We start from the raw sequence: 22,889 nt of genomic DNA on the forward strand, positions 1-22,889 counted from the left end.
TGTCATCTGCATACTGAATTATAGATGCATGGTATGTGGAGGTATGGAGGTCATTTGTGAAGACTGTGAATAGTAGTGGTCCTAAGACAGAACCCTGTGGGACTCCTATAGTTATGGGCAGCTGAGGAGAGAGAATTTTCCCATTTCACAGCTTGGTACATGTCACTTAAGTAGCTTTGGAACCAGGTAAGAGTGGAATTTGATAGATGATATTGGTTTAGTTTGTTTAGCAGGATTTGGGGTGAGACTGTGTCAAATGCTTCGGACATATTCAAAAAAAGAGCTGACACTTGTAGGCCTTCATTTTTGAGATGGTTTACTGTGACTGTGAAGCAGAGGAGGGCTGTAGTGGTACTATGGGCAGGTCTGAAACCATGCTGAGTAGGTGACAGGATGTTGCTGTCTAGGAGATAGTTTAGCATCTGGGTATGGATGCATTTTTCTAGGATTTTGGCCAGGGGGGAGAGTAAAGCAATGGGTCTGTAGTTATTAAGTTCAGTGGAGGTCCCACCTTTATGTATGGGTGTAACATAGGATATTTTCCAGAGTTTGGGCACATAGTTTTCAACAATTGATCTGTTTATGAGAGTGGAGACTGGGATAGCAATAGCATCTGCTGTGAGTTTCAAGAAACAGCTGGGGAGTAGGTCGGCTGCTGTTGATGAGGTTTTTAGTTTGGAGAGCATGCTTTTGATTGAAGTGGTGGAAACTGTTTTGAGGGTAAAGCTTGTATTAGTGTTGTTTGTGTTGGGGGGATAGTGAGGAAGGAACTGTCCTGTGATACTAAGGATAGAATTGAGTTCACAAAGTGGGAGTTGAATTGTGTTTCGATGGGAACTTTAGTGTCAGGGGTGGTTGGTTTGGGGGTAGCCTTTTGGGTGGATTTTAGTAGCTGGTTTACATTTTTCCAAAATTTTGCGGGTTGTGTTGGTATTTAGTTTGTAATGTTGTGTAGTAGGATTTTTTGTCCAGCCTAATGCATTTTTTTGCATGGTTGCGCAGTTCTTGGTACTTAGTTAGGCTTTGTGTTTCTTTGTCTTTTTGATAGTAAAGCCAGGCAGTGTCTCTGGACTTGAGGATTTGTTTGGTTTCTTTACTGAGCCAGGGGTTTGTAGAGGTTCTAACCTTGATTTTTTGCAATGGAGTGACAGTGTCTAGGTGTTGTAGAAATGTTTTGCTGAAATATGCTACAGCCTGGTCAAGTGGGAGGGTTTTTAGGGGGGGGTCCAGTCACAGTTACAGAGGAAAGTGTTGAGGACCTCAGGAGAGAATTTTTTTGTGTTTCTAGTGGATATATAGTTAGTGGTTTTGCATATGCTTGTTCTACTACGTATAAAGTATATTATGTTGTGGTCACTTAAGGTGTCTGGGAGACTGCCTGTGTGAGGGTACAATGTGGGGTTGTTAGTTAGGACCCAGTCAAGGATGGATTCCCTTTTAGATTTTTTATCACATCTAGTTGAAATTTGGACTAGCTGCTGGTAGCCATGGAGATTTATTAGATTACTTGGTGGTTCTGATATACAGGTGAACAAATCTAGGTCCCCCAGAATAAGGGTTTCTTGTGAGTATGTGGAAGAACACCAGGATAAAAAGTCTTCAAGGCTAGCAGGTGTATTTCCAGGTGGAATATAGATCACAATTGTGGTGATGACCTTTTTAGGGTGAAGTTGAAGTTGTGAGATAAGTATGTCACAATTATTGGGGGAGGGGTAGGAGTTTGGTAATTGACGGACAGTTAAGTTTGACTTGTACAGTAAGGCAGTTCCACCCCCTTTACTTTTGGTCTGTCTTGTCTAATGATATTGTAGCTGGTAGGAAGAACTTCTGAGTTAGCTATGTTTTTATTTAGCCAGGTTTCTGTTAAAGCAATTATGTCTGGGGAGTAGTGAGCTATTGTGGCCTGGAGTTCAGGTATTTTATTTTTAATACTTCTAATATTAATATTTAGCATTAAAAGATGGTTGGTTTTGCTGCTGTTGTTGATTTGCCCAGGGATGAAGAAAGGATGAAGAAAAATATAAATCAAATCTCAAAGTGTGTGTGTGTCAGCTACTTGGGCAGGGACACGAAGCACTGGTTGAACAGCGAGGATGCTGGAGGTTTTGGTTTGACCACTTGGCTGAGATATTAACCCTATAGCTGTGCCAGTGAGGAGTCTTATTGGGAATCTGGAGAGAGAGAGGGAGAAACCAGTCCGAGACAGACTGTGATCTATGTGTGTTCTTAAAGGAAAATGTACTTTACTGTGTGTGTACTTGTCATCCTCCCAATGTGCATGTCCCTCACTGGTGTTAGTGGTGAGGATTGAGGCTCTTTCATTACTGGTCAGGGCAGGGGCGTAACACCATCATTGGATTAAAAGGTTGTAAATAGCTCTAAAGTGTACCTCAGAACTTTTATAACTCCATAGCTTCTGGGGCCATAGTGGCAACCAAGCCCCCCCCCCCCCAGCTTATTTCAGTTGTTTCATCAACAGTTATAAGATTACAAAGAAACAAAACCAGAAGTAGCAGAACTGAATGACCAGTTTGGTAGACAACAAATGCAGCAACAATGAAAACCAAAGGATCCACCACGGCAAATTATGAGTAAAACCTTTAATAACCAGGATAAGTACTTTCAAGTAATCCAACTCTTTTTCAAATCCAAATACAAAACATAACCTATTTAAAAACCACACTCAACCAATAAAATTGCAATACAGCACACACCTCCAGAAGGACCATTCATTTCAACTTCCAGGGTCTACGCTCTCTAAGAACAGGCTATAGTGGTAGAACACTGTTAGCCCTGGCACTCTATCAGCATGCAGATCTGCAATCCAGTTAACTTCAGTCTGTTCTGTTTTTAGGGAAATATCACTCCCTCTTCTGGTCAAAGTACATAACTGCAGGACCATAAATTTAAAAGTATGCCCCAAATTTTTCTTAACATGCTGTGCCAGCGCATTATGTTCACCACCAGTCCTTATGTCTCTGCAGTGCTGTAAAACCCTCTCCTTCAACATTATATTGGTTTTGCCAACATAAAAGGAGTCACAATCCTGGTAGTTTGCTAAGTAAACCAGGTTCCTGGTAGTACAGTTGGCAAAACCTTTCAAACAATATACACGTCCAGTAAACAGATGTTGACATTTATTGGACCTGTCTATAAAGGTGCAGCCTTTACCATGTTCACACGGAAATGTTCCTATCCATTGCACTCCCAAACCAAGCTGCCCAGAAATGCATCCCACAGAGTCTTTACAGAGCAGTCTCTTTAAATTAGGTGCATTCCTGAACCCATAGACAGGGACCGGACCTAAAATCTCTTTAATGTCATCATCTGACAGTAGAATCTTCCAATTCTCATATATAATCCTCTTTATTTTGTTCACATCACTGTTGTAGCCAATGGTCAACCTCAGGTGCCCTCTATTGATCGCAGAGTCCATACGCCCTCTGTTCCATGAGGCTAGTTCAGAAGTAGGACTTCCAGCTCCATCTCTACCAAACCAAGGTCTTGCAGAGGTCTGCCTTCAAACATGATGTTCCCTGCTTGCCATCCTTATGGCTCCCTTTGAGTAACCTCTCTCCTCAAAGCATGACAGCAGAAACTCAGTCTCTGTATCATATACATCATCTTGGGTACACAGTCTGGAGGCACACATAATTTGCCCTTTTATGACATTATTAAAGACATGTTGGGGGTGCATGCTCCCTCTCTCTAGGTAGGTGTTCTTCCAGCAATCCTTTCTATAGGTCCTGGTCTGCAGGAACCCTCGTGCATCCATGAATAACTCCACATCAAGGAAGGCTATTGAGGTGGTGAATGGTTGACAGAAAAGGTCAAATAACTAGTGCTCTGCTGTAAATAAGCCACAAAAATATGCCAACTGTTCTGACCCCGTCCAAACAATTAAAAGGTCATCAACAAGCCTTTAGTAAAAATAAATGAGGTTTCTCCAGGTATTATGGGGACCAAGGACACAACACTCCTCCCACTGCACCAACACCAAGTTGGCATAAGTGTTGGCACATGCCATCCCCGTGGCCATACCCCATTTCTGCAAATAATAATTTTGTTGTTGCTACAGTTATACTATTAGCATCTTACCTATTTAGGCAGTGTAGAAAGAATGCAGGAAAAAGCTTAAGAGTAACACAAAATGTGCAAAAAGGTAGAAAAAAGTTATGAAGAAGTAGAAAAAAGTAATCTGAATGATATAGACCTACCATGGACCCCTCCCTTTAGGACACCATTTCACCTTAGGCTGGCCCTGGCTGGCTCAGAATGTGACAGCTTGCTATTTTGACTGAGCTGAAAGAAATATTTCACTGTTAACGTGTTTAACCACTGGTGTTAGGTGAGTCACAAATAAAACTGTTGTGCACAGAGTAAGAGACAGACTAGACTATGTAAACAGTGGTAAACAGTGCATGCACCATTTAGCATGTAGTGTGTAGCTTGTACCTATGTAATGCAACTACATTATCCAGCACACTGTTACGGGCCATTGAGCTCAAGCCTGACAAGGATAACTGTGGCTGTTTTGTAATGAGTAATGCTGTGCAGCAAGAAACTGCTTAATGAATTATGTTCTGTTTACTAAATAGCACAAAAATGAAGATTGTTTTCCAACTTCACTTATACTGTCTTTCTGTGACATTCACATTAGGCTGATTTCATATTAAACAGTGCAGTGTTTACCTACTGCTGAACACTTTGAGAGAGCAATTTTGGGTGGCACTGGAAATAATTGTGAAACCTGGCATAATATTAGAAAGCATAACTGAGATGGTTAGGATACAAAGATTTAAAAGGCTTGTAGCAAGATAGTTATATAATTATTAATCCAACTGACAAATATGAAGTTGTTTGTACAATCTTTCTATAAGCATCTTAATAAACTAGAGGAATGTGTTTCATGGTGAGCATTCTATTTAAAGATAGTTAGAAATGTCACTTTTAAACATCAGACTGAGGTCAGATCCTTTTTGTATGAGGAGTTTTAGGAGGTGATAGTTTTATTACAGTTGCACTATTCATTTCAGGTGGAATGTGTAATGTTTCCCTTCAGTGTACAATTTCCCAGAGTTGCATAAAAAGCTTGACCACCTGCCATTTGTCCAGTTATATACACTGAAAGCATAAGCTGAGCCTTTTTCTGGATATCTTGATCTTTAACACATCTTTGTTGGAACATGTACAAGCCATGGTAAAATACTTTGCTGGAATAGTTAACTGCTCAGTTTCTGAAGAATCTTTTTTTACAATTAATTTATTTCCCATTTAGATTCTGTTACGTTAAAGTTGCAAATGATTTTGCAAAAAATGAAGATTACAATGACCTGTTTGATTTTTTAGTTTATCTGTTTACTCATTTTTTCGCTATTACCATACTTACAAAATGAGGCCTTAGTAGGTATTGCACAATAATTTACAAACATCAACAAAACTTTGTGGGCAAACAAAACCAACTTAGCTATTTAGATAAGCAGTTACTTACTTACATTGTGGTTTCTCTCCTCATCATATGTTAATTTTCAGTGCAAGGTGTTCTACCTACAAGACCTTGTTGTTCTTGAAAAGAACTTCCTGCTGATATATTTAGTATGGAAACACATTAGTCTGTTCCTTAATGTAAGTAGTCCAGTATTGTGGGTTCAGTTTTCAATGATGTCAAAGCAGGAGCCTTCAACTCATAGAAAAATTTGGGGGTGCCATCCTTATCCACAAAATAAAACACAAAGATCAGTGGTTTGCTACTTACACTTGCTTCAGAAAGTAAAAAATACAGTATAAAATATTAAATAATGTTGAAATAGAAAGGGAATATTATCTTGTAACTTAAGATATGAAGAATGTTTACATGTCTGATGACCACAGCCCTGGCCTGAAAGCAGTATCATCTTGACTGAAGGAAGTAACTCTGTATAACTCACAGAAAAATAATTCTCATTGTGTCTAGAACATGTTTCGACTATTTTTAGCTCATGACAAATGTTACCATCAGTTTAGGAGATACAGCTGTGCAGTCCACTATGGCCCCATATGTGCTGACTTAACAATGGGATTGTAGGAACACACAATTATCTGTGACAGAGCTTATACTAAGTTTTATGAGTGTATTGATCACTGAAGGTGATACTATAACCATGTACCATTTCTTTGAAAGGGATCCCTATATCAGTGGTACTCATTTATGTTTAGCATATCTCACTCTTAATTTCATTTCGAAATTAAGTTTCATCATCAACAGATAACTTTCTTTGAATATATCAGTTTGGTTCAAGAATGAGGGAAGATTATATACCATTTCATATAGGAAGGTCATTGAACATACATTGTCAGATGCTAACACCTGTCATACTGGGCATTTTGTAGGGAACAATCTGAAATAACATTTTATGTATGTAAAATATTCATACTCAAGAATAGCATAGCCGGCCTTAGGTAGCCGGCATAGGCCATGAGCCATCGGCGCGGCGCTTCTAGTAGGGGGCGCTTTTCCTTTTTTATTTGGTGTAGGCAGACCAGAGAATAGAAAATGTAAAGTCAAACACGGAGGTGATAAAAAACAGTTTATTTAGAAGGACAATGATGAATAACTTTTAGAGTCACATATAGTGGAAGTGCAACAAATGGATATAAATGTTATGCTAAATATTTCTCAAGTTCATTTGATATGTTCAGAACAAAATTTTAGATGCGGTAGTACTTATCATTCACATGTATTAGTATTTATAAAACCCAAGTCTCTGTTGAGACCATTGATTGGTGATATAAAACAGTTTTGCTGTTAAAATGCCTCTAGGCAGTGTGCTGATACACAACCTCTTGTTGGGAGATAGAAGTAATGCACAATTAATAAGTATTTTTCATGTGCTAATTGCTTGCTGTAAGAAGGTCAAATAAGTGTTGGAGTTTAAAGTGGGGAAAGTACATACTGTGTTTCTATTATAGATTTTCAAATCTAGGTGCTTAGGATTTCCCTCTCTCTTACCCCCTTGGCTGACCTGGTGTGACTCAGATTGAACTCTACAGTTCCTCTCAGCATTTAAGCAGATTGAACTCTACAGTTCCCTACAAAACGGTGTCTACAGGACTGCAATCAGTTTCTCTCAGCATTTAAGCAGATTGAACTCTACAGTTCCCTACAAAATGGTGTCTACAGGACTGCAATCAGTTTCTCTCAGCATTTAAGCAGATTGAACTCTACAGTTCCCTACAAAATGGTGTCTACAGGACTGCAATCAGTTTCTCTCAGCATTTAAGCAGATTGAACTCTACAGTTCCCTACAAAATGGAGTCTACAGGACTGCAATCAGTTTCTCTCAGCATTTAAGCAGATTGAACTCTACAGTTTCCTACAAAACGATGTCTACAGGACTGCAATCAGTTTCTCTCAGCATTTAAGCAGAGTAGGTTGCACACAAAAAGCATTTGTTAAGCTTTCACTTACAGTGCTGTGTAATTAAGCAGGTCACCATATTGGTCAGCAATAGGGCTCTGTTTTTCTACTTGAGTGTTTGCCTCCTTCCCCTGTAACTTAAGTAAACTGACTCTTACATTAAGAGCTATAATACTTAATTTATAGCTTTAGGACTCCTTAGGAAACCTTGTAAACTGCAATAGCACCGCTACGTTTGCCCTCACTACGCTTGGGCTCTCTTCAATCCCCTCCCTGCCCCCAATTCCCTCCTGCCCCAGTACCTCTAAATTTATAGTACTATAGCCACTCCCCCACTTTCTAGATCCTATCTGCTTTCATCTGGAATAATTCCACCCACCCCCATTCTTCTACCTACATTTTAATAGCACCTATTAGCTTTCATCTGGCATTCTCCCATCCCTCTTCCAATACCTTTACCTCACCACTCTATCTTCTGTTGTTGCATCACCAGGTAAAACAGTTCCTTAACTCACTAGCTGAATCACAGATAATGATATACTCCTCTTTACTAACCCTCTTGTTCGCACCATACCTCCTTACCTTGTATGAAAACCAGTTTCTCATGGGATTTCAGGTCCCAAAAGGACATACTATCACCCCAGCTGTAAATCCTTCCACCTTCAACCATACTTACAGTACCAGATCCTATCCAACATCTTGTTCAGTCTATCAACATCTCAACCCCAGGCACATTAGATCTAGATCCAAACACTACCACAAACTAATAAACAAATTCCTGAAGTTCATCACCAAGTATAGACTCAACCTAATACTTGGTGATGATATTCACCCCAACCCTGGCAACCCACTTCAGATATACATACCCCCTCTACTTGCAATCTAAGCTACAAACCTACAATTAATAGGCCAACTAACTCTCTCCTAGCCTGTCATCTCAATATTAGAAGCATTAATAACAAGGTACATGAATTGCATGCACTTCTGGATGTCCACTCCCCTGAGATTCTCTGTTTATCTGAAACCTGGTTAAAACCTAGCACTAAAGACAATGAAGTGTTACCACCTGGGTGCAACATACACAGGCTGGATCGTGCTTTGAGGAAGGGGGTGGGGTAGCTGTACTCTATAAATCTGAGTTGAATGTCACCATAGATGTAATACAACCACCTCAGATTAATAACTCAGAGATTCTTGCCACCAAATTGCAACTTAATAAAAATAAATGCATTAATATCATCTGTATGTACATTCCCCCAGGTAACAATATATCTACACTTGAATATATCCTGCACTGGCTATCATGTCACTACCCCCAAGAAACCCTACTACTTGGAGACTTTAACATAGACTGGGGCACCTGTTCCTCAGAATCCCCAACCACCCATATTAACCTGCATGCATTTACACAAATTATATCCACCCCTACAAGGATAGGTGAACCCAACCAAAAAGAAATCATACTTGACTGGGTACTCATAAATGGTCACCCCCAACTGTACACCTCTGGTACCCTCCTTGATGGCCTAAACAATCACCTCCTCACATATGTAATTAAGCACAAAACCATTAATTCCCAACAACCCTTACTCAGAAAGGTTAGAAACAATAAAAACTTTGACCCTGCCAAATTCCAACAAGAATTAAACTCCTGTAATTGGTCTATTCTAAAACACCTCCCCTTAGAGGAAGCAGTAGCATACTTTAACAACAAATTCCTTGAGATCCTTGATTTGCATGTGCCTGTTCGTTCAAATCGAACCAAGGCAAAAACTGCACCATGGCTTTCTAAAGAGTCTAAACTCAAAATTAATGCACAGGTAAAAACCATACTCGCCAAAGCCAAGAACACAGCATCCATGGGACCAGACAACATCCCAGGCTGCATTCTACATGAACTACAGAACAAACTGACACCCCACCTAAGTATTATGTTCAATCATAGCCTCAGCTCAGGCTTTGTGCCTGCTGAATGGTGCACAGCAACGGTTATCCCACTCCACAAGGAGGGAGCCACCACGGACCCAGGGAACTACCGCCCATTAGCCTGACAAGCCTGGTCTGCAAGGCCATGGAATGTATCATCATGGAATTTATAAACAAATGTATTGGTAATCTCCAAACTCTGGATCCCACCCAGTTTGGGTTTGTAAAAGGCAGATCATGTCTCCTAAACCTGATAGACTTCTTTGAAGCAGTCACCAAAGCCGTAGACAAGGGTACGGTAGTTCACACAGCCTCTCTAGATCTTGCCAAGGCTTTTGACACCATCCCCCACTCTGGAATTATAGATAAACTCAGTAAACTAGATATAAATCCCTATGTCACAAGATGGGTTGCCAACTGGCTCACTGACAGAACCCACACTGTGAAAGTAGCAGACTCCAAATCCGACTTCAGACCAGTGACAAGTGGAGTACCACAGGGTTCAGTCCTGGGTCCTCTCCTGTTTGGTATCTACTTCTGAAGTACAGGCTAACACAGAATGTCTTTGGCTAATGAAGTTCGCAGATGACTGCAAACTAGGAGCCATAATCGAAAATCCTAACAATGTTGACATCCTACAAAAGGGCCTCAATGAGACAGATGCCTGGTGTCAGAGCCATGGCCTCAAGCTTGAGGCCAAAAAGTGCATTGTCATCCCCTTTGGTAAAACATAGGTGGTAGTATACTTAACACTGAAAGTGCAATAAGAGACCTTGGGACACAGGTGGACAGTAGTCTCTCCTTTGATAATCACATTGCCACAGTAGTCAGGAAATCCTTCTACGTGGCACACCTCATCACAAAAGGTTTCTCATCCAGAAAAAAAGAGGTCATTGTTCCCCTCTACTCATCACTCATTAGACCCATTATAGAGTACAATGACCCTTTTGTTATGTACCTCACAAGACATCTACAACAACTGGAAAGGCCACAGAAATACCTCACAAAGAAGATTACCAGCCTCAAGCAAATGCCCTACGCAGACCGTCTCAAAAAACTCCTGCTTTACTCCGTCGCATATCGCCTACTCAGAGGTGATGTCTGCCTAACATACAAAACTATGTCAAACCCAGAGCTGCTGGACATGCTCCACTTAAAGAAATCCCAATCCCTCCGAGCTACACGCTCTAGGGACCTAAACCTTGTCACCACATTAAACAGAACATGCCGGAGGGATAGATTCCTGTCCCAGAGACTTCCCATACTCTGGAATAAACTACCTATTTATATCAAACAAAGCTCTTCATTAGCACTCTTCAAGAAAAATCTTGATGATTGGATGGGAAATAGGAAATTCACCCCGGGGATCAACTCTGTGGCTCTGCTCAACAGTGGTACAGGAAAATAATTTTCTTGGGTGGCAAAAGTCAGGGTACCTTTTTGGCTGGGCTTGTATAGGCCCCAGGGCTGATAGCCTAGTACCTACCTATGAACCTATGAACCCTTAGAAACAAAGCATGGGCTTTATGGCGTTCTTCTAAAGACCCTCAAGATCACATTAAATACAAGCAATCCAGGAACGAATCCAAAAAATCAATTTTACAAGACAAAAAACAATACTACTATAATTTACAGACAGTAAATCAAAATAACCCTCAGAAGTTTTGGGCAGGTTTAAATAATCTGCTACATCCTGGACAAACTTTAACCCCAATCCCTGCTGCTACTATTGATAAAACCCCTGAAGATGTTTCTGACAGTTTTAACTGATTCTTTACTGAGACAATTCAAGCCCTAGCTAGCCAACAACCTCCTAGCTCCCCTGGTCCTGAAAGTAGCACCCCTAGAAACCCACTCGCATTCAGCTTCCAACCAGTCACCACTTCACTTATCCGTACCTTGATCAAAAAATTAAAACCCACTACACTTTCTGCTGATTAACTCCCTGCCAAGTACCTACAAAAATCAGCTGATGCTATTGCTTACCCCGTCTCAATACTAATCAATCAAACCATAGTAGAAGCTAAAATTCCCACCATCTGGAAAATATCCTATGTAATCCCACTTCACAAAGGAGGCAGCTCTACTGAATTCTCCAATTATAGGCCAATAGCTATACTCTCTCCACTTGCAAAGATTATGGAAAAATGTATTCATAGACAACTCATGCACCACCAAATCCAGAATCACCTTATGGCAGACACTCAGCATGGCATCCGTCCTCATCACAGCACTACTTCAGCCCTCCTAGCCTTTACCAACACCATAAACCATAATCGAAACAATAATTATATATCCTCAGCCGTCTTCTTGGATCTTTCCAAGGCATTCGATATGGTTGACCACCAACTTTTAATCCACACCCTGCAAACATTCTGTCTAGATACTAGAGCCCTTCAATGGTTTCAATCCTACCTGAATGGTCGACAGCAGGCTGTCCTCTGGCAGAACAAACTCTCTAACCTTCTACCTAACACCCTTGGAGTACCACAAGGCTCTATACTAGGGCCTTGCTGTTCTCCATCTTCATTAATGACCTTTATACTGTCATCCCAAAAGTCAGCTGTATCCAATATGCTGATGATTCTACTCTGATTTGCTCAGTCACATCTTCAGTAGAGTTATGGTCAGCTACCCGGACCACCTTTAATACAATAGAAAACTGTCTTTCTGAATGTCGTCTGATCCTAAATCCCCAAAAAACTAAAATGCTGTTATTTTCACCAACACGTAGGTCTACCGCTTTCACCTTTACCATAAATTCAAATGATGGCACAATAATCTCTTCTGACCCCTCTACAAAACTATTGGGTGTCATCATAGACAATAATCTAAAATTCGACCTACATATTAACCAAACTATCAAAACCATCAATAAAAAACTAGGGTCACTTTACAGAATAAAAGCCTTCCTAATCCCTCCAGCTAAAATTGTCATAGCTCGCTCTCACCTTCTTTCAACCCTTCTGTATGCATCCCCTCTACTCTCGAATTTAAACATGACTATCCTTAACAAACTCTCAATTTGCTACAACCACATTGCCAGATTTGCCACTGGGCTGCCTTTTAGGACTCATCAATGCATCAATCTAAATCAGCTTGGGTGGCTTGAACTACCCAGCCTAATCCAGTATAACCAACTGATTATGGCCTATAAAATACTCTATAATCCAGACAATACTCCTGCACCCCCTATAACAATCCTAGACCGCTTCGATCCTCTAACAAACTACTAATTCAGACTAGCAAAATTAATAACATAGCCGGTGACTCTCTCTTTGCAAACTCTCTAAGTAGATCCTGGAACTCTCTTCCAGCTGATATTATCTTACTTTCCACCTTAGGTCAATTTAAAACTAGACTCAAACATTTGTCACTTAACTGGCTATGTCAATGTATCAAGCCTGGCTAACTCTCTCTAGAATGTGTAAAAATCTGTTAACCAGTTTACTGTGTAATTTAATTTAATCCTGACTTGCACTCAGGATTAACTCTAACCTGTGGAACTTGTTTAACTTGCTTACTTATGTAATCTCTGTAAATAGTCTGTTTGTAATATGTAATGCTGGTATTATGTAATGCTGTATCTGCTTACCCTTGGAGCTTTTCTCCCCGGGCCTCCGCTGAAAATGGACATGCATCCAGTCGGACTATCCTGGTCAACAAATATAAAATAAATAAATATCAGTCCTCAAGCATCCAAATGCAATACAAACGATTAACATAGTAGTGTATTAACAACTGAACAACCATTTTTGGCATTTACTTTGCTCTTCCTAAGCATGTACTTCATTTTTTGTTGGTAAAACTTCAAAAGCTTTTAAAATTAAAATGACTTGAACTTTACAGTGTCACAAGGAATGGAAAATATTTAGTGTTTTTTTTTTTGTAACACATTAAGACGTGTATTATAAAGTGTCCGTTTTTCATTTGCAGGTATAGAATGAGTTTATTTAAGAAAAAGGACATGATTTGGAATTTACCTAAACAAATATGATAATTTGTGGATATTTAAGTTAAAACGTTTATTTACCTAGACGTGAATGATGTCTTTGAAATAAAGCTTTAGCGTAAGAGTGAATACTTAAACATGTTTTGTCTTTTAGTGACATCTAGTAGCCATATTGTGGAACTGCTAGTAATTCTAATATGTACACTGACTTTTTTCTTTATGTATATTTTGATGTAATATTTAAGTATATATACAAAATATATAATGTATTTATAAGATTTATAAGTGTCTGCAAATATGTTTGTGAAAGATATTAAGAACACAAGAGTTTTTAATCTTAATTGATGTCTTTTTAATAAGAAATGTCTTTTTAGGTTCTTAGGTTTGTATTAAGCTTACTGCTGGAGGCCATTAAGAGGCTTGCTACAACACCCATTATGTTAGTGAATAAACTAGTTACCCCTAAAGACACAGTTAAAACCCCTTACTATAGGCATGAATTTGTGGGCTACTATCCATTCATTTGTCCTAGTTTTGAAAGTGGCAAGGATGTCACTTTGCTTGAAGTGCCAAGAGAGTTTATTCAAGATGATGGGGATACCTGATGTCAAGAAACTGTCCCGCCAGCAAGTGTTGTTGATGTCCTGATTTAAATTAAGGTGTTTGGCTCAAGTATCAGTTGGGCATCTGGATGTCTGAAGATGGAAGAGTTTGAATGAGTGTTTTTTTAAGCAGACAAAATGCTAACCAAATATCAAATGTTAGGAGTCGTTAGAAAACAGAGAACAGGGACAAGGCTTGTAGTCTTTCAGGGTAGCTGAGGCTGTGTAGTTCAGAATTCTTTGTCTGAAATCTTTGAAGTGTCTTGAGTTGATCAGGATGTTTAGCTAGGTATATACCAAGAGGAGAATTCAGGAATGGGTCTAATGAGGGAGGAATATAGTGGCATTATTTTTTGTAAATTTAAAAGTTAAAGCTATGTGTTGTGGTCATGTTATACGCTTAGTTATGAACTTGTGAATTGTTATATAGAGGATTATGAATTGGTCTTGAGCATAACCAACTTATTATGTGCTCAGTTCATGTATGCCAAGAAATCTACTTTCAGTGAAGCTCGAGGGATGAATCTTGGCTTCCATGTTAAGAACACATAGGGTTATGACCAAAGACCTGAGCATAATTCTTTGTAGTGCATAATGCTTTATCTGCTGCATGTACTACTAGTTAAAGAAAAAAAGAGCTGTGTTTTGCTGGCTCTCAAATCTCTAAAGCACTGTCAGAGAGACAGTGTTACACTCTGCCTTTTATTACAGAGTGTCAGGGACAGACTATAGGCACAGACAGTAGGCAGAAAGACATTTTTATTTTGATGCTGTCATTTGCTGTCCAGGAGTGGCAGGTTTAACTGCCTAGCACAATACCCAGTCTTAACAACTGAAGCAGGGGTGCATAACAATTGTTAAAATTAGGTTTTGTGCTATACAAGCACTTAACTGGTTTGTTCATAGGTTCATAGGTTTATACTAGGCTATCTGCCCTTGGGCATTTATAAGCCTAGCCAAAATGTGTTTGGCTTTCTCCACCCTTATAATTTAACTTCTAGAGCCTCTGTCCAGTAGCGCCACTGGAGTGATCCCAGGTGCAAACTTATGGTTTCCCATCCACTCATCAAGATTTCTCTCGAAGAGGGCCAGCAAAGGGCTTTGTCTTACATGAATTGGGATTTTATTCCAGAGTGTGGGAAGCCTTTGGGATATGAATCTATCCCTCCAGCATGTCCTATTTATTGCTGTGCTGAGGTTTAAGTCTGAGGAGCATGTAGCTCTAATGGATTTGTTTTTTTTAAGGTGGAGCATGTCCATTAATTCTGGATTGGACATGGCCTTGTAAGTCAGGCAGAGGTCGCCTCTGAGCAGGCGGTAAGCAACTGAGTAGAGCTGTAGTTTCTTTAGCCTAGTTGCATAATGCAACTGTTTGAGGCCCCATGATCCATTTGGTAAGGAACTTTTGGGGTCTCTCCAGCTGCTGCAGGTGCCGGGTAAGGTACATCCCAAATGGGGCATTGTACTCAATTATGGGTCTGATGAGTGATGAGTATAGGGGCACAATGACCTCTCTAGATCTAGACGAGAACCCTTTAGTTATAAGATGGGCAATATAGAAGGATTTTCTGACTATTTTGGCAATGTGATTGTCAAAGGAGAGGTTACTATCAACCTGGGTCCCCAGATCCCTAATTACTTCTTTTGTACTTACTGGGTTTCCTCCTATGTGGTAATTAGTGGGCACCTTGTTTTTCCCAAAGGGGATGACTATGCATTTTTTGGCATTAAGTTTGAGGCTATGGCTTTGACACCAGGCATCTGTCTCCGTAAGACCCTTTTGGAGGATGCTTGTGTCAGCCGGGGAGTCTATTATGGCTCCCAGTTTGCAATCATTGGTGAATTTGGTAAGCCACAGTCCTTTTGTGGTGGCCTGTATTTCAGAGAAGTATATACCGAACAAGAGTCTCTGTTGTCTGTCGACTCTGTTGACTCTGTTCTTCAGTTAGTTTTCCCACCCACCCTCCCTGTTTCTGTCTTGGTGTTAATCTTAGTGGCTTTGAAACTGCCCACCCCTCTTGTAAATTTGTGTTTGGATACTCCTTCTGGGCCCATCTCATTTGCTCACTCAACAGAGTGCAGTGAGATCATATTCTGATTTCAGGCACTCCTACTGTGTACAAAGAGAGCATCTGGGAAACAGAAAAAAAAATTTTAAGCTTGTTTCCTGCCTTTCCTGTTAAGTGGTCTAGACTGTTTGTAGGCTTCTGAGCCCCCAAGCCCTTCTATGTTGGAGGGAAGCCTTCTAGCTTAGTTTTGTTTCTTATAACTAGCCAGTTTTCTAGTTTCAGCACTCAAATCTGTTTCTTTGAACTCAGCACTTGTTCAGAACTCATTGTAAGCACTACATAAGCTGCAAATTACTACAGCATTCAACTTTCCTCACTTGTCTAGTGGAAAGCAGTTTTAGTACTTAATAAATAAGTACTTATCCAGGCATGTATAAGGGTCAGCTCCCAGTGATTTCTCCTGTCTACCTGATGAATCTGGGCATCTTGGGGCAATGCAGCAATTGCCTCATGTACACAGACAACCCTCTCCTCCTATCACCCAACACTACAACCTGTGAGAGATGCACTTATATAGCCAAACTGGAAGCAAAGCTCTCTTCACCCAAGACTGGACTAGACAGTCAAGAGGAGAAGGTAAACACTTGCACCACACCACACTCATCACATAGTCCCTCAAAACCTACACCACCAAAACACACATAGAAACACAAAACACACACCTACATTCACGGAGGCTCTCAATAAAAACCTGCCTAAGCATCAGGAACATCCAAAGCATAAACGCAAGCAAACTCCACCCCCCAACACAACCCAAATGACACATAGCCCACAAACTCAGTGTGCCACTCAACCACAGCCCATAAGGCATAACAACGTACCCAACACTCTAGTCATAGGTGACTCTATAGTCAGGCACACTGATGTTCCACTCACTAGACTAAACAAGGAGAAAGTTACTGTCAGCTGCCTGTCACGTGCCAGGATCCACCACATAACGCATGCACTCAGGTCACTCCACAATAAGTACAAATATGACACTGTCATTGTCCATGTTGGTGTGAATGACCTGAAACGTACCTCACTGGACAAAATGAAAAGAGACATGGAGGAGCTCTCTGATCTTGTATCCCAGGCAGGTATGAACCTAACCCCGAGTAGCATCCTGCCATCACCCAGAATGATACCACAGTACAAGGACAAAATGATTGACTTCAACAATTGGCTAAGCTTCTGGTGTCATTCTAAGGGGATCCAGTATTTGTCTGCCTGGGATGACATGATCGACAGTCCACGATGCTTTGCCAGAGATGGCCTGCACCTGTCGCCCTTAGGATTCTGGATACTGGCTAAGGCTCTTGCCACCCCTATAGTGCCTTTTTTAGGCAAGGTTCAAATGACAAATTCACCACCGTAACAGGTACAAGCAAGCAAAATCTGTGGGTAATGCTACTCAATGCTAGAAGTCTAAACCTCAAAATGCACTCACTTGAGGCACTCCTTAAAATGGAGAACATTGACATATGTGCAAGTGACAGAGACCTGGTTCAAAGCTCCAGAGAGCACCCCTGCATTACCAGGCTTCAATTCATACCACATCTTTTGGCCACCTAACCCAGAAAGAAGCACTAAAGGTGGAGGCGTGTCCAAATTCATTAAGGATATCCACACCTCCAGGCTAGTTGCACAGCATAATGCATCCGAGATTATCCATGTGCAACTAACTCTGGGCAAGACCTCAATCCAAATTATAGCTTGCTACAGACCCCCCACTATGCCCCAGGATTCACACTCCTCATTTCTTGATACCCTGGAAAGTATTAGGGTACAACCCAACACCCTAATAATGGGCGATTTCAACTATCCCACCATTAACTGGGAAAACTACTCATGTACCAACTCTTTTGCTCAATGTTTTCTAGAATTCATAAATTCCAATGCCTTGGATCAACTTATTCACACCCCCACCAGGGGCAGCAATATCCTAGACCTGGTCATTACCAACATGGGAAACCGTTGTTCCACACCAGAGGTCAATTCCTCGTTGGTCAGATCCGACCACAAGCTAATCAGCCTAGACATCCACATCCCACCCCCAGCCCCAGTTAGGGAAACCATCGTAAAAAACTTCTCCAAAGCCAACTTCACACTTCTTAAAACAGAAGTGGCAAACTTTATGACACCTATGCAGACGGACAATAGAGGTATGACTGCTGAATCCTACACAAATGCACTTTATAAGCACTTACACAAGTGCATGGATCATGCTATCCCTAATAGAACCAAGATGTTATCCTCCCAAAAAAAGGAAGCCAATCTGGTGGTCCTCTGCCATAAACAAACTCTACAACAGAAGAAAGAAACTGTTGCAAAAAAGAGTAAAATCCCATGACTGGAGGAACTCCCTGGTCAACCTCAGTAAGAAGCTGAGATCCCTCATAAAATCCTCCAAAGCTAGTTACAAAAACAAAATTGCCACTGACTCTAAAGACACCCACAAAGCATTCTATAGCTATGTCAAGAATCTAAATGGGAACACTCAGATCTGCTCTGAGTTACAGCACAATGGCACTAAATATACAGAACCAACTAATATTGCCAACATCCTAGCAGATAGGTTCAGTGCTAACTTTACCCCCCTCTCACCCCCTAGAGGGCCCATCCCTATACCGGAAGAATGCAAAGTTCCTATAATCATGGCTACACAGGTAAAAAACACACTCTCCAAAGCCAAGAACACAGCATCCATGGGACCTGACAATATCCCAGGCTGCGTTCTACATGAATTACAGAATGAACTGGCACCCTACCTAAGTACCATGTTCAATCATACCCTCACCTCAGGCTTTGTACCGACTGAATGGCGCACCGCGACGGTTATCCCACTCCACAAAGGGGGAGCCACTACGGACCCCGGGAACTACCGCCCCATTAGCCTGACGAGCCTGGTCTGCAATGCCATGGAACGTATCATCATGGAACTCATAAACAAAGACATTGGTAATCTCCAAACTCTGGACCCTACCCAGTTTGGATTTGTAAAAGGCAGATCATGTCTCCTAAACCTGATTGACTTCTTTGAAGCAGTCACCAAAGCCATAGATGAGGGTAAAATGGTTCATACAACTTATCTAGATCTCGCCAAGGCTTTTGACACCATCCCCCACTCTGGAATTATAGATAAGCTCACTAAACTAGGTATAAATCCCTATGTCACAAGATGGGTTGCCAATTGGCTCATGGACAGAACCCACACTGCGAAAGTAGTGGATTCCAAATCCGGCATCAGACCAGTGACAAGTGGAGTACCACAGGGTTCAGTCCTGGGTCCTCTCCTGTTTGGTATCTACTTCTCTGAAGTGCAGGCCAACACAGAAGGTCTTTGGCTGACAAAGTTTGCAGATGACTGCAAACTAGGAGCCATAATCGAAACTCCTAACGATGTGGACAAACTACAAAAGGGCCTCTCTGAGACAGATACCTGGTGTCAAAGCCATGGTCTCAAGCTCAATGCCAAAAAGTGTATTGTCATCCCCTTTGGTAAAAACTCTGTACCCATGAACTACCACATAGCTGGTAGTCTACTTAATGCTGAAAATGTGATAAGAGACCTTGGGACACAGGTGGACAGTAGTCTCTCCTTTGATAATCACATTGCCACAGTGGTCAGGAAATCCTTCTACGTGGTTCATCTCATCACAAAAGGATTCTCATCCAGAAAAAAAGAGGTCATTGTTCCCCTCTACTCATCACTCATTAGACCCATTATAGAGTACAACGCCTTTGGTATGTACCTCACAAGACATCTACAACAACTGGAAAGACCACAGAAATATCTCACAAAGAGGATTACTGGCCTCAAACAGATGCCCTATGCAGACCGTCTCAAAAACTACAGCTTTACTCTATCGCATATCGCCTACTCAGGGCGATCTCTGCCTAACATACAAAGCTATGTCAAACCCAGAGCTGCTGGACATGCTCCACTTAAAGAAATCCCAATCCCTCCGAGCTACATGCTCTAGGGACCTAAACCTTGTCACCACAATAAACAGAACATGCTGGAGGAATAGATTCCTGTCCCAGAGACTTCCCATACTCTGGAACAGACTACCTATCTATGTCAAACAGAGCTCCTTATTAGCACTCTTCAAGAAAAATCTTGATGATTGGATGGGAAATGGGAAATTCACCCCGGGGATCACTTCTGTGGCTCTGCTCGACATGGGCACAGGAAAATAATTTTCTTGGGTGGCGAAAGCCAGGGTACATTTTTTGGCTAGGCTTGTATGGGCCCTAGGGCCGATAGCCTAGTACCTACCTATGAACCAATAAGAGGGGCCCCAGGAGTGAGCCCTGTGGGACTCCACTTGAAACAGGTTTAGAGTTGGACATGGTACTACCAACCCTGACCACATGCATTCTATCAGTAAGCCAGTTTGCAACCCATATTGTGACTTATGGGTTGATGTTTAAGCTGATTAGTTTGTTTATGATTCCAGAGTGAGGTATTGTGTTGAAAGCCTTAGTGAGATCCAGATAGGCAGTGTGAACTGCCTTTCCCTCATCTATGGCTTTGGTGACTGTTTCAAAAAAGTCAACCAGGTTTAGGAGGCAGGATCTGCCTTTAACAAAACCTAACTGGGTAGGGTCCAGTGTCTGGAGGTTCCCTATGTATTTGTTTATGAGATCCATAATGATACGCTCCATAGCCTTGCAAATTAGGCTAGTCAGACTTATGGGGCGATAGTTCCCAGGATCCGTTGTGGGGCCACCCTTGTGGAGGGGGATCACTGTTGCTGTACGCCATTCCTTGGGTACATAACCTGTTTTAAGGCTGAGTTGAAATAGTGAATTTAAGTGGGGGTTTAGTTCTTCCTGGAGCTCGTGCAGGACGCAGCCCGGTATTCCGTCCGGTCCCATAGACGCTGTGTTTTTAGCTTTAGAGAGGGCTGCTTTTACCTGTGTGTCTGAGATATCTGGGGGGACTACATTCATCCGGGATAGACACAGGCCCTTTTGGGGGGGAAGGGGGGGTAAAGTTTGCACTGAACCTGTCAGCCAGAATGTTGGCAATGTCAGTTGGTTCCATGTATTTTGTGCCATTTTGTACTAGCTCTGAGCAGATATGGGTGTTTCCTCCCAGGTTCCTGACGTAAATGAAGAATGCCTTGTAATTATCTTTGGAGTCTTTGGCAATTTTTCTTAAGAAGTTTGCCTTTGAGGCTTTTATGGTCGAGCGAAATTTCTTGCTAATACTGATCAGGGATGCCTTCCCTTTTAGGGTTTTGGCCCTGTCATGTAGTAGTCTCCTCCTTTTGTTGTATAGCTTGTTTATGGCTGGGGTCCACCAGACTGGTCTCCTATTTTTGGAGGAGTGAGCCTTGGTTTTACTTGGGATGGCATGATCCATGCATTCCTGTAGGTGCATATAGAGTGCATTCATATAGGATTCTGTGATTTGGATAACATTTTCCAACTTCTCCAGGGCTTTGAAGCTTCCTGCTTCTGTCCTGAGGAGAGTGAAGTTTGTTTTTGAGAGGTTTTTCATGTGGTTTCCTTGGATGGGGGTGGGGTTGGGATGTGGATGTCCATTGTGATCAGTTTGTGGTCCGATCTCACCAACGAGAGATTTACCTCCGGTGTGGTACATTGATCCCTTATGTTTGTAATGACTAGGTCTAATGTATTTTCTCCTCTTGTAGGAACAGTGACTAGTTATTCCATGGCGTTTGAGTTGATGAATTCTAGAAACCATTGTGCAAATGAGTTTGGACTCGAGTAGTTTACCCAGTCGATGTTTGGGTAGTTGAAGTCCCCCAATACTATGGTGTTTGGTGGGATCTTCATATTCTCTAGTGTTCTCAGGAAGGCCGTATGTGGGTCCTAAGACAGAGAGGGTGATCTATAGCAGGCTATGACTTGGAAGGCAGTTTTGCCCACTGTTAGTTGCACATGAATTGTTTCCGGTGTATCATGCAATGCCACTAATCTAGAGATGTGGGTGCCCTTGATGAAGATGGATACACCCCCTCCCTTGGTGCTTTTGTCCTAGTTTTGTGGCCGAAAAGAATGATATGAGTTGAATCCTGGTAATGCTGAGGTGCTCTCAGGAGCCTTGAACTAGGTTTCTGTCACTGCACAGATATCAATTTGCTCCATAATGAGGAGTGCCTCGAGTGCGTGCATCTTTAGGTTTAGACTTCTGGCATTGAGTAGCATTACCCTTAGTTTTTTATTCTTTGTATTGTCTAAGGAGGTGGGTTTGTCTTTTGAGCCTTGCCTAAAAAAGGCACTATGGGGGTGGCAAGAGCCTTGGCCAGTATTCAAAAGCCCAGGAATGACAGGTGCAAGCCATCCCTGGTGAAGCAACGTGGCTTGTCTAGCATGTCGTCCCAGGCTGACAGACACTGGATCCCCTTTGAATGACCAATAGCCAATTGATAAAATTGATCATTTTGTCTTTATACTGTGGCATCATTCTTGGTGAGGGTAAGATGCTGCTCAAGGTCAGGGTCATACCGGCCTGGGCTACATGATCAGAGAGCTCCTCTATGTCTTTTTTCATGTAGTCTAGGGAGGTACATCTCAGGTCATTCACACCAGCATGGACAATGACGGAGTCATATTTGTACTTGGTGTGTAGTGACCTGAGTGCTTGAGTTATGTGGCACCCGACAGGCAACTTACAGTGACCTTCTCTTTGTTCAGTCTGGTGAGTGGGACATCAGTGTGCCTGATGATAGAGTCGTCTATTACTAGTGTATTAGGGGTGTCGTTTGGCCTTAAGAGCTGTGACTGTGTGGCACACTGTCTATGTAGGGTATGTGTATGGTTTATGTTGGGTAGTGAGTGCATGTGTGTCTGCTTAGGAGGTCTCTGCTGTTTTGGCAAGTTTTTATTTAGAGCCTCTGAGTATGTCTTTGTGGGTTTATGTGTCATGTTTTCAGGTGTGATTAGTCTATGTGTGACTGGTTTTGAGGTGCATGTGTTTACCTTCTCCT

This window comes from Protopterus annectens, chromosome 5.part1, assembly GCF_019279795.1.
Source record: "Protopterus annectens isolate FY-2018-M chromosome 5.part1, PAN1.0, whole genome shotgun sequence".
Lineage (NCBI taxonomy): Eukaryota > Metazoa > Chordata > Ceratodontiformes > Protopteridae > Protopterus > Protopterus annectens.